Here is a 12698-nt window from a genome sequence, read left to right on the forward strand (position 1 = left end):
TAATTGTTGCACATGTGGCAAACCTTGTTGAGTTGCTAGCAACACAAGTTAGATTAGGAGTGCGTCAAAGAGTTCTAGTTTGAATCAAGTTCTTATTGTAGATGTGTTGTTAGGTGTCCATAAGTTTCAGTTAGTTGTCAAATTTGTGTGTGTTGTCAATCATGAAGTGGTTTGTTGTCAATCTAATTAGGAGTCATTTACAAAAGTTGTTGAGTCAAGCAATTGTATAAATTTGCATCTATTATTCAATAAAATTAAACTGGAAGTTCTTTCTTTCTCTGTTATGTTTCTACTGTTCTATTTTTCCAATAACAAGTGTTTTTGCAATTGTCTTTGACTCACCTGTCAGAAAATGTTTTGCATTCACTCCACAATTCCTAAAAGGCTTTTGTTATAATGCACTCTAGCAAAAACGAGGAAAAAAATGGTTTAAAGGGGAAAGTGACTTGAGAGGTTTGAAGAATGGCAGTTTGCTACTTTCGAAGGGATTCAATATGATAAGAGTATGAATGTGATAATGTTGTGCAGGGCAATTTGAAAACTTATCTAGTTAGAAAAATAAGTTTTAACTATGTAGGATTTTTTTTTATTGCGACATATTTATTCTGTCTTTCATCTTTAGAGGAACCAGTAAAACTAGCTTGCGATATCACTTTTACCCCAGTTATAAATTCCTACTTGAACTGGGTGTTGGGTTGATTATTATTCAAAGGTCTCGCCTGTGCCCTTATAAATGGAAGCAGAAGTTTTTAAAAATCCTATGGCAGAGTTATTGGATAGTACAGGGGTGGGTGTTTAGAAGTATTTACCGCCAAGCACAAACTATGAAGTAAATTGTGCCTCATATTTTTTGACACTTGTATACTGCATTGCCTTATGCCTAAATGTTGTGAGATATTATATTTTGTCTTACCCTGGGTAAGACTGAACTATAAATGACCTACAATATTTTTGATGAATGTTTTCCAAAATAAACATATTTGAGCTAATACATGCTATGCATTAATTTTTATTCCACACATCTAAGTGTCATTTCATGTTCTCAAACATATTTTCAAATAAGGTTGATACAATCTTACAAGGGAAAGAAAATAGATTTTGCTAAGAAAAAAAAATTGCAAATGCTACATTGTCAAACGAGTTGTTAAAATGGTTTTCCTTGCATGTTGCATTCTTTGAAGTTAACCAAAACAACCATTTGGATTTGCTAAGAAAAAAATTGCAAATGCTACATAGTCAAACAAGTTGTTAAAATGGTTTTCCTTGCATGTTGCATTCTTTAAGTTAACCAAAACAACCATTTGGATCCCAAGCATTGGAATTTCATTAAACATTGCATTCATACATGAGAAAAGACTCAATACATAATTACTTCAATTAAGATATTTGGACAAGTTTCCTAATAAGAATTAAATGGGATATGATAATAACAAATTTAACTCAAACTTCACAGTTTGTTCCCAAAATCTTATTTCTGTATCGAGAAAGTTCTAAACTGACATGCTACAGAATTAACATAAAGATAATAAAGCTGATGTTCCATCCTAGCATTAGCTACGATTCTTACCACTGAATGACAAGATGATTTTTCAAAACATGATCTAGTCATATCTCAAAAAGAATATCAAAAAAATTGTTACCATGTTGCCAATGTGCCCTGAACATCTCAAGTTAAATTGAATTTGAAAGGAGACTAATGATCTTCTGATCTCCATAGCATACTCTTATTGTAGAGGCACCCAGAACACATAGATATTTGATAGTGTTTACTAAAGAACCCACAATGTTTGAATGTGAAAATCTTCACTGCAAAACATCTGGGAACACTTTTATGTGTGCTGTAAATGATCTGAAAAGAACCATTACAATTATTTGACTACTTATCCATTGATTTTGACATCGCAGCACTTCCAACAAAATGTGAGCAAACAATATGACCGATAATACAGGTATCCTTATTCTTTATAAGGCTCAGAGTTCTCATGTAACCATCACTGGCTTTAACTCTATTCAAAGGGATAAGAAGAAAAGCTCCCTAGAAACTGCAAGAAGCTTTTAAGAAGCACAATCAAGATAGAATAGAATGCTGGACTCTGCAACAAGGTTTCATACAGTCAACAATTTTGATGGAACCTCTAAAACCAACCTGGGTAATGCAGAAGGTGGACTGATCCTCAGAGATGCTCCAGGAAGATTTTTGTATGGAGGATCACTGTTCATTGGTACCAAAACCACTAATGAGGGGGAAACAGAAGAATTATTAGTACGGATGGGTATAGCAGTTGAATATCAATACAATAATATGATTATAGGAGATACCCTGATAATAATAGAACGTTCATCTAAAATCTCCTGTTTTAGCTGGTGTTTTCACCATTTGTGGAAAAGGTTCAAAGCATGAAAACAGAAAAAAGAACTTTTTGGCACTCAACTTCAGGCATTGCAGAAGATCTGTTAATGGAGCTGCTAATTATATAGCCAAGGTTGGCACATAATAGGACCCTATAACAACTACCTAACGCCCTCATGAAGGAACTTGAAAGAATATGGCAAATACATTAGGCTTTACCCACCATTATTAATGAAGGTAGTTGTACATAACACCCACAATCTTGGGAAAAAGATTGAGGGCAAAGCAAGTAAATGCTCCAACTATCTCTACACGTTGAAGACAAAGATTATGGTGCTTGAAAGTTTTGTAAACATGCATTTAATAACATCATAATCAATTGGAGCTGGGCTCAGCCCTAGTTGGCAAAATGGTCACTGCAGACGTGCATGTGAGGTAAAGGTTCAATGTTTGTGGGCTTCTAGGCTTTCAAGCCCTGAACCTTGCCCATTTTATCAGCGATGACTCTAGTTATATGTTCTTGTTGGAGGCAGCGGGAGGAATTTAATAGTTTTGCCTTGGATCATTGTCTTGTGTGCATCTTCAATTGTTAGAATCATGTTGTCTTAGAATTGGTGCAAAACAATTTAGGTGGGCACTGCCTGGCAAGAGGTAACAGTAAGACATAAACTTGTGGGGTTTTTGTTACAAACTTAATTATTCACGTCCCAGATATGAAAGCAAGGGTGTGCTTGTTGCAAATGTTTGTCCCAGATTAATGTAGTGATATGCAGGTGGCTAGTGGCTAGGCTCTTTAAGTCCTTGGAAATGTCTAGCACAAGGAGCAATCAGGGCTTGGAAGATCAGAATCCATGAGATACTCAGCTGCATTGCTGCACAGGAAGTCGATGTTCTAAGAGCCTATTTTAATGATCTAGCCAAATTTCATGTTACTCATCACAATGTGTATGCGGGGGTGGAAAGCATTTTTTCTATCCCTATTTTCTGTGGCTCCTCCACCATCATGCATATAGGAAGGACTTAAGATTTGGCCTTTATCTTCCTCAATTGTTCCGTAAAACACAGGTTGTCATTCGAATGGGTGCAATACCAAGTACTTTTGGTGTGTTGGCATGGGTCAAAGGGTGCATGATTGCCTGTGAGAAATGGCAGCAAGGGCCAAGAGATCGAGTGAGGTTTCATAGTGGTCTTTCTAGTGCTGTTTTTGTTTACCAAGTTCGGTCACATGAGCATTTGTGTCTTTTGTTCCAACTTCTATGTAAAGTCAGTTGTATACTTGATGTTAGGATTAGTTTTCATACTCTAGCTTTCTAGCCTTTCTTTCAGTATTAAGTATTATTATATTATAAATGAAGGTTAGAGCACCAATACAAACCCAACTATTTTATCTAAAATAGCAACCATTGGCTTTAAGTAATGGTATATATGAATAATCTAGAATGTGCTTAAGAGGATTTGTAGTGGCTACTATTTATTCTTTTCTTTTTTCAAAAGGATCTGCTGCAAGTAAGCAACAAGGCATGTAGGACCCTCCTCCAGCACCAAGTGAAGCTCAAATTAGCTAAGTTAATGTTACAAGTTGTCAACCAGCTAACTGTTTGTAATGTCCCCTTTTTGGTTATGTTAGGACACTACATGAAATTACACAACAAGACAGCTATTTGCTAGTTTCAATTGCTATAATATGAACAATGTGCAGAAAATTGTATTGAGATATTATGGATGATACTATATTGATGCAATTACAATGATTACAAATGTATATTTGAATGCTGATAATGCAGGCAATAGTATGTATGACAGAATGCAATGGTGTTATGTAGATGTATGTGAATGGAGATGATATTATGCAAGTCTTTATAAGGTCTAGTACAATGCCAATGGAATAATATTACAGGCGCAATCTGTAGATATACAGACCTTCAGGTGACGCTATGGCTGTCTCTGATATATGCAATTGAGAATCACACGCATACCCTGCTAGCTGTCTCTGATGTTACTTTATAATATGTGCTGCTGATAATGGGATCGTCACAGGCAGCATGCCATCACTGATATGTCTTTCAAATATATGCAATCTGCAATATCTAGAGCCATCTCTGATATAGAGATATGAATTTGCTCAATAGGTGTTGTGTCTGATATATATTGTTGTAATACTTGCAATTGTATAACTGGACGGTTGCATCAGCAACTGTGGGTTGCTCAATCCGAGTGATAATCCACAAAGGGAGAATTAAAATATATACTCAATTGATCACACTTTCCAAAACACATGGCATGGAATATAAATATATGTTTGAAGGGACGCAATAGTAGAGTCGCATCATATGATAACAGTTGATGTTACTAGTTAACACCACAATGATATAACGAGCATAATGCTATCAATGCTAATCGCAAGTGATAACAGATGATCAAGCGCCAATAATCATCAAAGCTGAATAATGTCTATTACTCTTTCCATAAATCAATAGTGACACCCGATTATGGATTTAGAAGTCCATCTGAATATAATACTTAAGCATCTTGCATTGTTGATTCAATAATCCACAAAGGGAGTATTAAAATATATACTCAATCAATCACGCTTTCCAAAACACATGGCATTGAATATAAATATATGTTTGCAGGGACGCACTAGTAGAGTCACATCATATGATAACTGTTGATGTTATTAGTTAACACCACAATAATATAATGAGCATAATGCAATCAATGCTAGTTGCATGTGATAACAGATGATCAAGTGCCAATAATCATCAAAGCTGAATAATGTCTATTACTCTTTCCATAAATCAATAGTGACACCCGATTATGGATTTAGAAGTCCATCTAAATACAATACTTGAGCATCTTGCATCGTTGATTTATGGATATATCCATACAGGTTATAATGGTCAGAGCATTGATCATTGTAATGTGCATCGACATATGCATATATCAAGGATGCCATCAGAGGCAACAATCATATATGCTAAGATGTAATCATATGGATGAGTATGGATACATGTATGTGAGTACTAGTGCATGTATGTAGATACATGCATGTGTATATGTATGAGATGGGCATATATGCATGTATCTGTGTATTCAGAGATGCATGTATGTAGACGTGTATATGTGTGTGTATGCATTTATGTATGTATGTAGATGCATGAGTACATGTATAGATGTTCAAGCATGTGTAGATGCATAAAGGTGATAATGCAATGGACGATGTCTAAGAATGTAATGCAAATGAGATCCTAACTATCAAGAAAAGTGTTATTTACATGACAAGGTATGTTTTAATTCCCTTGCCTTATTTACATTTGTATTTTTGAATTCACGATTTTAATGGATATCAGAGTCTCCCCTCCTTCAAAATTGCTTGCCTGAAAGCATTTGGTGTTTCAGCTCGTATGGGTTTGTTTCTGAATCTAATACCGGGTCTCGATGTTCCATCACTTTTGAAATTCACTTCTATCCTTGGTTTAGCTTTGGTTTTCTGTTGTTGAGTCTTCATGGGAGGTATGGACGCTTGAAATCCATTCAAGGTGTATTTCCCTCTCTCTTTTTTGAAGGTGATGATCTGATGGTTTATATCTTGCTTGAAGGTTCCAATGTGCTTCGTCCAAGGGAGACCTAGTATGAGATCAGTGTTGCCAAGCTCCAAACTGTGGATTCGAGTAGTGTAGGTGTAATCTCCAAGTTGTGACTTGAGGGAGAGTGTTCGGGTGTTGCAAAATACAATTTTTCCATTTGCCAATTTTATCCTTATGGTATCACAAGGGATCATAGGTAAGTTGTGTTTTAGGATCAAGAAATTATTGGTGAAGTTGTGTGAGGAGCCGCTGTCTATAAGGGCTTGTATCCATCTTCCTTCTATACTTCCTTGAATTCAAAAAGTGTAGGTGTTGAATCCTTCAAGGTTGGCAACAATACCTTCTTTAGGTTTTTGTGGTGGTTTAGCCCCTAAATTTGTATCGTTCTCTAATCCATCATCATTGTTAGGTCTGACTTCTATATAGTGACTCAGCCCCTTTCCTTTACATCAGTGTCAAGGAACCCAAGGTTCCTTACAAATGAAACATAATTTTCTTAGTTGCCGATTCGTGAACGAATCTGATTCAGGCACGTGAATCGGATCTGTGGATTCGGAGATTTTTTTTTCCTAATTATAATTAGTGGAGGATTCGTGTATGTATATAAATATATATATATATAGTATATACTTAAAAATAAGAGAAATATACATAATTCTAAAACTAAATCATTTCATAGTATGAATCTATGATTGTAGTATGGATCTACGAATCTAGTATACTTGATCGTTGATTTATTTTCATGATTATAAAGAAAATCAACACATTCACATTAAATTACTGAATTACAAAATGAAATTATGATCCTTGAGGATCCTCGGCCGGTGGCTTGGATCCTTGAGAATTTGGGCAGGATCCTTGATTTTGCCTATAGATCCTCAGGCTGTGGCTTGGATCCTTGAGGATCCGGGCAGGATGACGAATCCACATGCAAAATCAAGGATCTTGCCCGGATACTCAGGGATCGAAGCATGAATCCGGATCCGGCTTGTCTAGGATGAATCCGGCAACTAAGATAATTTTCCTCTAGAGTTCTTGTCGGGTCTCGAAATCTAATTTATGTTTGGAATTGGTTTCATTGTTAGGAGGACTTACATTTTCCTTAGGGATTTGGCTTTCCCTTTGGAAATGTCCTCTTTTAGTAAGAACCAAAATCCATGTCTATGGCCTTTTTTATGACTTCTAATAGAAAGAGTGGGTTTTAAGGCCTTAACCCAACGAAGTATCAGATCTAGTAACCCGTCCATGAATAGGACAATCAACCTTCATTCTGAGATATCGATTACTAAAACTAATATTCGTTGGAACTCAATTGTATAATCTTCTATATTGCCTCTGTGTTTGACTTGTGTAAGCTCTTTGAAATGTAGTTCAAGGTCTTTATTATCGAACCTTTCGATGAGCCTTTCGGTGAAGTATTGATAGGAGGTTATCCTGGAATGTCCTAAGGTAATCATTCCATGGTGCCATCATGTCACAACCCATAATAACATATGGCTAATGTAGATATAAATCTTGTTTTAATCATTTATATATTGATCGTTTATAGTGACATAATATGAATTCATAAAATTACTCAATATATCATATTGAAATATTATCAGTATTTAATTATAGAAGATACGTATAAATGATAATAATAATAATATATTACCTTTGATGAATATCCATATTTGTAATAATATTGAATAATAGAATGATTACATTGTATAAATAATAACATGCTTAGTAATAAAATAATTAATGAGTCAAGGGTCAAGTATTCACGACCCGTAACCATAGGATGGACAAATAAATAAAAAGGAAGAAGACTTTCAAGAAGGGGGTGATAAAAACATTATCATAAATAGTGCCTGCAAAAGTAACACTAAACATGAGTACACCATTTGACATTATGGAGACATCACGACACAAAGCTAGAAGATTGCATGTGATTGAATATGCTAAGATTGCCACGTCAACAAGACAATAAACATTCACTGCACGTACACCAAAGGGGGGCAACACCGTTATAGATACCCGATCCCACATACATCAAAGGGAAGGTACAGAAACAGAACAGTACCAAGTCAATGGGCTCCCAATAATATTAAGACATCGAGTTCCATATTCCTAATAGAGGTAAACGTAAGTATGTGTTATAAACTTATATTATATTTGGAACCAATTTATTTACAATTAATAAATATATGATATACAATGAAATCAATCAATTAGATAATAGGTTTCTTTGTTTTTGAGATGATGAATAATAGGCACAAATCCTATTATATAATGTGACATTAAATAGTATAACCAACAATTGAAAATCGTAGAATGAATTTAATATCTTTCGATCCAAGAATATCTTGGTGGAGGGCATTCAAAGTCAATGTCATAAAATGATCCTATAGAACTTGGTGGAAGGCATTCGTGATGAATGTCTTGATAGGATCCAAGTGCACTTGTTGGAGAATGATCCAAGTATAACTTGGTGAAGGGCATGCATGTTGAATGCCATGGAATGATCCAAGTATAACTTGGTGGAGGGCATTCATTGTGAATGTCATAATACGATCCATTATTTTGGTGGAGAACATTCATTATGAATGTTAATCATTACACATCTTATTAAAGATATGAGATATTCAATTAGATTCATTATGAACTTACCAGTTTCTTTATAATCATTATGGTCCCAAACTAACCGTAATAGTGGGGATATTATAGTGGTATCAAAGCATAATCATGTCATCCTATGAAAAGTTTTATTCCAAGCGATTATGGCCAAACAATTAGCCCAGGAACTAAGGAACTTTATAGAACAAACTAATGAGAGATTTGAAAGGACTGAAAACTCCAACAAAATACAATTGGAAGCTATACAAAAATTAAGCAATAATAATAACTAGGATGAAAGACCTAACCTACAAAGGGACCATCATTCTAATCATGAAGAAAATGAGCCCTCGCTGCAAAGTTCAGTCCTACAAGAAACTTTCCCCTCACTCATTCCAAGAGAAGAACCTATTGCAGAGGAGGAAACAACCACTAATAGCATGGAAGAAATTGCACAAATGTATGCCAGGTTGGATCCCAATCTTCGATAGCTTATTCCCTTTAAAGAATACTATGAATCTAAACTCATGGAATATGGAAAGAAGCATCACGTAGATGAAGACCTTCAGAAGAACGTGAATAAGGTAAAATTACGATGTTTCGACAGGTCAGGAGAAGAAACTACTCAAGCATGGGTCCAAAAATTAGATACATATCTATCCTATACTCCTATGATGGAAAAAGGTGCTATCAAGTTTGCTATACTTCATTTGAGAGGATCAGCCCACAAATGGTGGCACTATGGCCAAAATTCCTTGGGGCTCAAAAAAATCACCTCCTATAGTGAATTCACTCAAAAGTTGATGAGTACATTTGATCTAAAAGATCTTGAATGGTATTACCAAGAACTAACTCATCTCAAACAAGCAGGGTTAGTAGAAGAATTTGCCAATCAATTTCAAGACCTAGCAGTAATGGTCCCAAATTTATCCCAAGGGCAACTCACATACATATTCATAGGACTTAAAGAACCCATTAAAGCCTAAGTAAAAACCCTTTGAATCTCAAAACCTTGAAGAAGCTATTTGGAAAGCAAAGAAGGTTGAATTAATAGAATAGATGAGTGAGACAAGAATTTCAAAACATCTTTTGAACATAAAGAGTTAAGAAATAATGAACAAGAAAAGAAATGTCGTGTGTCATGAACCATGGAATGGGGGTCATAGGTGCCCTAAGAGGGATGATCTGTTGAAGAAAGGTTTATGTTTCAAATGCAAAGAACCCTGGGAGCATAATCATCGATGTAAAAGATGATAAATGAATAAAATAACATATATCAAAGAAAGACCTAATAAGAAGGCAAGATATGATGAACAAGAACATGCAACATGGGCGGTTATTACTCAAGAGGACGAGGATAATCCTTTTCACATCGGAGGTTCACTTTAAGGGAAAAGATTCATAAGATCTAACATTAGAAGAAATTGTATTGCTTGAGGACAAGCAATTTTGAGAGGGATGGATTGTCATAACCCCATAATAACATATGGCTAATGTAGATATAAATCTTGTTTTAACCATTTATATATTGACCATTTACAGTGACATAATATAAATTTATAAAATTACCCAATATATCGTATTGAAATATTATCAATATTTAATGATAGAAGATTCTTATAAATGATATTAATAATAATAATATATTACCTTCGATGAATATCCATATTTGTCATAATATTGAATAATATAATGATTACATTGTATAAATAATAACATGCTTAGTAATAAAATAATTAATGAATCAAGGATCGAGTAGTCATGACCCGTGACCATAGGATGGACATAAATAAAGGGGACAAAGACTTTCAAGGAGGGGCCAATAAAAACATTCTTATAAACAGTGCCTACAAAAGTAACACTAAACACAAGTACACCATTCAACTATCTTGTTTACGGAAACATCACGATACAGAGCTAGAAGATTGCATGTGATTGGATACGCTAAGACTGCCACGCCATCATAACCTTGGATGCCATGTCGACAAGACAGTAAACATTCACTGCACATTCACTGCACATACACCGAAGGGGGGCAGCATCATTATAGATAACCGATCCCACATACATCGAAGGGAAGGCATAGAAACAGGACAGTACCAAGTCAAAGGGCCCCCAATAATATTAAGACATCGGGTTCCATATTCCTAATAGAGGTAAAGGTAAGTATATGTGTTATATTATATTTGGAACCAATTTATTTACAATTAATAAATATATGATATACAATGAAATCAATCAATTAGACAATAGGTCTCTAATTTTGAGATGATGAATAATAGGTACAAATCCTATTATATAATGTGACATTAAATGGTATAACCAACAATTGAAAATTGTAGAATGAATTTAATATCTTTTGATCCAAGAATATCTTGGTGGAGGGCATTCAAAGTGAATGTCATAAAATGATCCAATTGAATTTGGTGGACATTCATGATGAATGTCTTGATAGGATCCAAGTGCACTTGGTGGAGAATGATCCAAGTATAACTTGGTGGAGGGCATTCATTGTGAATGTCATAATACGATCCATTAATTTGGTGGAGAACATTCATTATGAATGTTAATCATTACACATCTTATTAAAGATATGAAATATTCAATTAGATTTATTATGAACTTACCAGTTTCTTTATAATCATTATGGTCCCAAACTAACCGTAATAGTGGGGACATTACGCATCACTCGTGTACTACCCCATCCATATGTAGTGCTCCATAGTTTATGGCTTCTTCCATTGAATTAAGATGTAAGTAGGTGTCAAGCTTTTGTGCACAAGATCTTGCAGACATCCTAGTGGTTCCCCATTTTGGTTATGTTAGGACACAACATGAAATTACACAACAAGACAGCTATTTGCTAGTTTCAAGCGCTGTAATATGAACAATGTGCAGAAAATCATATTTCCATATTATGGATGATAATATATTGAAACAATTACCATGATTACAGAGGAATAACTGAAAGCTGAAAAATGCAATGGTGCCATGCAGATGTATACAAATGGAGATAATATAATGTATGTATCTACAAAGTCTATTCCAATGCCAATGAAATAATGTTACAGGCAAAATTTGTAGATATCCAGACCTTCGGGTGATGCTATGGTTGTCTCTGACATATGTGATTGTGAATCACATATATTCCCTGCTAGCCATCTCTGATATTACTATATAATATGTATTGTTGATAATGGGATGGTCACAGGCAGTATGCCATCTCTGATATGTCTTTAAAATATATGCAATCTGCAATCTCTAGTGTCATCTCTAATATAGAGATATGATTTGCTCAATAGGTGTTGTCTGATATATATTGTTGCAATATTTGCACTTGTACTGGAAGGTTGCATCAGCAACCATGGGTTGCTCAATCCAAGCGATAATCCACAAAGGGAGTACTAAAATGTATTCTGAATCAATCACACTTTCGAAATCCCATGGCATGATATATAAATATATGTCTGAAGGGACGTGTCATTAGAGTCGCGTCATATGATAACTGTTGATGTTATTAGTTAACACAATAATGATATAATGAGCACAATGCGATCGATGCTAATTGCAAGTGATAACAAACGATCAAGTGCCGATAATCATCAAGGCTGAATAATGTGTACTACTCTATCCATAAATTGACAGGGACACCCGAAAATGGATTTAGCAGTCCATCTGAATATATATCCTGAGCAACTTGCACCGTTGCTGTATGGATATATCCATACAGGTTATAATGATCAAAGCATCAATCATTGTAATGTGTATCGGCATATGCATATACCAAGGGTGCCACATGAATACCATCAGAGTAACCAATCATATATGCTGAGATGCAATCATATGGTTAATCAGAGTAACCAATCATATATACATGTATGTGAGTGACAGAGCATGATGTAGATATATGCATGCGTACATGCATGAGATGAGCATATGTGCATGTGCCTATGTATATGCAGAGATGTATGTATGTAGACATATGTGTGGGTATGCATGTATCTAGACATGTCAATGCATGAGTACTAATACATGTATGGATACTCATGCATGTGTGGATGCATCAACGTGAATACTGCAATGGATGATGTCTAAGAATGTAATGCAAATGAAATCCAAACTATTATGCAAGTGTTATTTATGTGACAAGGTATATTTTAATT

General features: G+C 35.0%; 1 long non-coding RNA gene across 1 annotated transcript; it reads right to left on the minus strand.

Annotated features, from left to right (window-relative positions):
• Positions 1 to 1353: 1353 nt before the first annotated feature.
• Positions 1354 to 2235, minus strand: LOC149535121 (uncharacterized). Its single transcript, XR_016356992.1, has 2 exons — positions 2147 to 2235; positions 1354 to 1849 (listed from the first exon to the last, which is right to left on the minus strand). It is a non-coding gene; the product is annotated as an uncharacterized LOC149535121 (long non-coding RNA).
• Positions 2236 to 12698: the final 10463 nt, after the last annotated feature.

The sequence above is a fragment of the Cupressus sempervirens genome, chromosome 10, assembly GCF_028749045.1.
Source record: "Cupressus sempervirens isolate cs-2001-9-10 chromosome 10, ASM2874904v1, whole genome shotgun sequence".
Lineage (NCBI taxonomy): Eukaryota > Viridiplantae > Streptophyta > Pinopsida > Cupressales > Cupressaceae > Cupressus > Cupressus sempervirens.